The following is a 4,890-nucleotide window of genomic DNA, read 5'->3' on the forward strand; positions in this document are numbered from 1 at the left end:
ATCTCATTATAAAAAAGTTTGTGAGACTTTAACCTCTACTGAAAACTAACATTACAGGACCAGCACGTGTTGATACCCCAGTAACAGCTCAGGCTGTCACATCATTCAACAAGGTTATTCCAGTATTTGTGATCTATGAATCCAGCACAAGTGCATGGATGTCAGTCAGAACATTTGCTAGAGCATTTAGAGTGAATTTGTATTACTCTCCTCAACTGAGGAAAAGTTGATTTTAATGCAATATTCTTAAGCCCTTTCTTTACAGTCTGTCACAGACCAATTCCTTTAATACCCCAAAGTCCTGGAAAGGATGTAAGCTGGTGGATTTCTGAAGGGCTAATAATAGTTTACAAGTTGTGTTAGGTTGTTTGTTTGTTTGCTTGCTTGATTTGGGTTTTTTAAATTAAATCTCAATCTTAGTAGATTTGCAGAATGCAGAGGGTACTTCTTTTTCTTTCCCTGAAAAGTGAAAAAAACCTGTTTGCTTGTTGTTTGGTGCCTTCTGTTTACAGGACATACTGTACTGGCAGTCTCACAGGCAGCTGAAAAAAGAGTGGGCATCTCATGACAACTTATAAAGGTGATTTTGCTGTATTATAACAAATACTGCCCTGTACATTAGGAATTACTTCTTCGCTGAAAGGGCTATCAAATATTGGAATGGTTTCCCCAGGGCAGTGGTGGAGTTCCCATCTCTGGAGTTATTTAATCTGTGTGTAGATCTGGTGCTTAAGCACATGGTTTAATGGTGACCTGGCAGTGCTGGCTTGAAGATTGGGCTGGATGATCATAGAATCATAGAATCAACCAGTTTGGAAGAGACCTCCAAGATCATCCAGGCCAACCTAGCACCCAGCACTATCCAATCAACTAAACCATGGCACTAAGTGCCTCATACAGTCTTTTCTTGAACACCTGTGTTCAGTTCTGGGCCCCCAGTGTAGGAGGGACATTGAGATGCTTGAGGTGTCCAGAGAAGGGCAATGAAGCTGGTGAGAGACCTCGAGCACAAGCCCTACGAGGAGAGGCTGAGGGAGCTGGGGTTGTTTAGCCTGGAGAAGAGGAGGCTCAGGGGTGACCTTATTGCTGTCTACAACTACCTGAGGGGAGGTTGTAGCCAGGAGGAGGTTGCTCTCTTCTCTCAGGTGGCCAGCACCAGAACAAGAGGACACAGCCTCAGGCTGCACCAGGGGAAATTTAGGCTGGAGGTGAGGAGAAAGTTCTTCACTGAGAGAGTCATTGGACACTGGAATGGGCTGCCCGGGGGAGGTGGTGGAGTCGCCGTCCCTGGAGCTGTTCAAGGCAAGATTGGATGTGGCACTTGGTGCCATGGTCTAGCCTTGAGCTCTGTGGTAAAGGGTTGGACTTGATGATCTGTGAGGTCTCTTCCAACCTTCGTGATACTGTGATACCTCCAGGGAGGGTGACTCCACCACCTCCCTGGGCAGCCCATTCCAAGAGCAAATCACTCTGTCTGTCAAGAACTTCCTCCTAACATCCAGCCTACACTTTCCCTGGCATAACATGAGACTGTGTCCCCTTGTTCTATTGCTTGTTGCCTGGGAGAAGAGACCAACCCCCACCTGACTACAACCTCCCTTCAGGTAGTTGTAAACAGCAATCTTGAAGGTCTCTTCCAACCAAAGCTATTCTGTGAAGCAGATGAATGAGTCAGAGTCAATGCGACTGTATCATACATATTAATGAAGTAGAAACTTATTTTGGAAAGATAATAAATTGGGAAGTAGGATTTGAATTCTTTTACCCAGTTCTTAATTTCACATCTTTGATATTTATAAATATATACATATACACACACATAGATTTTTTTTCAGCCAAAAATCTCACATATTCATTTACATGGTATTAAAAAGGCTCTCTTGATTATTAGAAGTATAGTAAAGTATTGAAAAAATAGTCTGTACTACTCGGGGGGAGGGGGCAGTAATTAACTGATGGTTGTAATCACAATAAATAAATACGAGGATGTAAGCTCTCAGATACCATTTGAGATACTAATACTGTCATTATATCATCTTGTTAGGCTTGCAGTATGGAAGAAGCTGCAAATGGCCATAAGGGAGAGAACAAAAGGCAATGCAATATGGTACATCCCAAACTAATTGGTCAGCAGAGAATTATTGCAAACCTAAATCCTTAACAAGAGAAAATGGCACAGAAGGCAGAAATGACTGAAACGACCTAGAGATGGCAGAGCCTGTAAAAATGAGGTAAGCACCAAGGATGCAGTGCAGAAAATGCAAACATACCAAGTTAGGGATCAGCAAATAGCCAGTCCTCATCTCTAGGGCAGCAGAGACCATCTGAAAATAACTCATTGGCAGATAGTAGTGAAGTTCTTCATTATGAGGGTAGTGGGATTGTGGAACAGGCTGCCCAGAGAGGTTGTAGACGCCTGTGTTATCTCACCACTGCTATCACAGAATCATAGAATGGCTCAGGTTGAAAGAGACCGTAGAGGTCATCTGCTCCAACACCCCTGCCATGGGAGGGGATGCCTCTCAACTACACTCAAGGCCTCGTGCAACCTTGAACACCCCCAGGGAGGAGACATCCACAATCTCCCTGGGTAACCTCTTCCAGAGCTCTCCACCCTCACACTGAAGAACTTCTTCCAAAGATCCAATGTAAACTCATTCTCCCTCAGCTTCAAACCATTCCCCCTTGCCTTGTGTTTAGACAGCCTTGTGAAAAGTCCCTCTGCAGCTTTCCTGTAGCATCCCTTCAGGTATTGGAAGGCAGCTCTAAGGTCTCTCCAGGCTGACCCCCAGCACCTTCAACCTATCCTCATAGCAGAGTTGCTGCAGCTCTTGCATGATCCTTGTGGCCCTGCTTTGGACTCGCTCCATGCAGTTGGCAATAATTCCTTTTTTCCTAAGCAAAAGGTATTTCTCTCCATTAAAAGATTGTTCAGATTTGGTTAGAACAAACTCAGGACCCAATGTTCTGAAGAAAAATCCGGCATTAGGCAAATATTTCCAAATATAATTTCAGGCAGAATTATTTCCTAGCAGTTCTGAAATTGAACTCTCTGTCAGTATATACACCTGCAAAGGTCACCCTCTGTCTTTAGGGAACTGCTAGATTGCTTCTGTAATGCCTGTTTCTCATTAATGGGGAGGTTCTCAAGTGTGGGAAGAAGAAACTGAGAAGCAGAAGGGATGCAGAGAAGACACCTACAGCAACCTGCAGCCTGAGAAGACAAGTAAAGGGCAATCCTGCAGCTCCTGGCTCAGGCATGCTAGCCAGTTAAGTAATTACATTATCTTAGGCTTCTCTGTGTAGCTTTTTCTGCCAGCCCATCTGGTCTTGCCTTTAACTACTTCTACAAGTTTTCTATTTGCAACTCTTCCATCTTCCCCAGAGCTGCTTCTCCATTATGTTTCTACATTTTGTCTTGGTGTTTCCTTGGGCTTCTTCCCTATTATTGATCAAATAACAGCAACTCATCAGAAAGAGCTGCAAGATAGAACACCTTACATTCTTATGCCTATGATTATTCAGTATGCTGTTAAAATAAGGTTTTAATATATATATATTTAATATATATTTATTTTCAATCTGGTTTTAGGTACCTTCCTGCTTGTTCATATGTGAATAATTCCTTCAAATATTTTAAATCTCAGTACCTTAAAAGGTTTAGTTAATTTTTTATGAAACTATGAATACTGGAAAGCAGAGAGAGGAATATTCCTGTGGCAATAATTGTAGTTTAATTAGATTTTTAAAAATATATTTTATTAATGTTAAGTTAAACAAAGAGATTTATTGATGAGGATTGATTTAACCTTTTTTGTTGTTGTTTTTTACTAGCAGAGTGAAAAAAGTGATCATCCCACTCTGCTCAGCATCTATCAGGTGGCACCTGGAGTACCATGGTGACCTCATTGCTGTCTACAACTACCTGAAGGGAGGCTGTAGCCAGGTGGGGGTTGGTCTCTTCTGCCAGGCAACCAGCAACAGAACAAGGGCACACAGTCTCAAGTTGTACTGGGGGAGGTATAGGCTGGATGTTAGGAGGAAGTTCTTCCCAGAGAGAGTGATTGGCATTGGAATGGGCTCCCCAGGGAGGTGGTGGAGTCGCTGTCCCTGGAGATGTTCAAGAAAAGCCTGTCTGAGGCACTTAGTGCCATGGTCTACTCTCTAGGGCTGGGTGCTAGGTTGGACTGGATGACCTTGGAGTTCTCTTCCAACCTGGTTGATTCTATGTCCAATTCTAGCCACCGTAATTAAAAAATAAATAGACAGACTGGAGAGGGTCAAAAAGAGGGTTGTGAGGATAATCAAAGGGCTGGAGGATCTGTACTATGAGGGAAGACTGAAGGAGATGATTTTTTCACCCTGGAGAAGAGAAGACTCAGGGGGATTCAGTTTTCCAGTCATGGAGAGTGGCTACAAAAAGGAGAGAGGTTCTCTCCTCAGAGGGAGCCACATGAAGAGGGCCAATAAGTACAAGATTCTCTGGGAAAGGTTTTTACTTGCTATAAGAAAATATATTTTTTTTTCCAGTGAGAGCAATCAGTCACTGAAATGACCACAGGGCCATAGTGGAGTCTCTATCACTGGAGGTTTTCAAGACATGACTGGACAAGCTGCTAGATAATCTCATCTAGACTCCCTTTGCCACAAAAGGTTGAACCAGATGATCTTTTGAGGTCTCTTCCAGCCTGGGCTGCTCTGTGATTCTTTCTTTTTATTGATTGAACCAAGGCCAGAATATGTCACAGAAAAAAAACCAAAGTACAAAAAAGGAGAGGCTACCTTTAAGAGGATTTGAGCACAGGTTTCACAAGAGAATCACTCCAATTCTACGTGAGGTGTTGGGGTTTTTTTTATACCAGATCCCTAAATTTAGCAGCTGCAATACAG

The 4,890-nt window shown here is 43.0% G+C and overlaps 1 long non-coding RNA gene across 1 annotated transcript; it reads left to right on the forward strand.

The window, feature by feature from the left end:
• The first annotated feature begins 510 nt into the window (after window positions 1-510).
• LOC135178978 (uncharacterized) lies at window positions 511-3,288 on the forward strand. Its single transcript, XR_010303806.1, has 3 exons — window positions 511-580; window positions 2,045-2,231; window positions 3,143-3,288. It is a non-coding gene; the product is annotated as an uncharacterized LOC135178978 (long non-coding RNA).
• Window positions 3,289-4,890: the final 1,602 nt, after the last annotated feature.

The sequence above is a fragment of the Pogoniulus pusillus genome, chromosome 10 (assembly GCF_015220805.1).
Source record: "Pogoniulus pusillus isolate bPogPus1 chromosome 10, bPogPus1.pri, whole genome shotgun sequence".
Classification (NCBI taxonomy): domain Eukaryota; kingdom Metazoa; phylum Chordata; class Aves; order Piciformes; family Lybiidae; genus Pogoniulus; species Pogoniulus pusillus.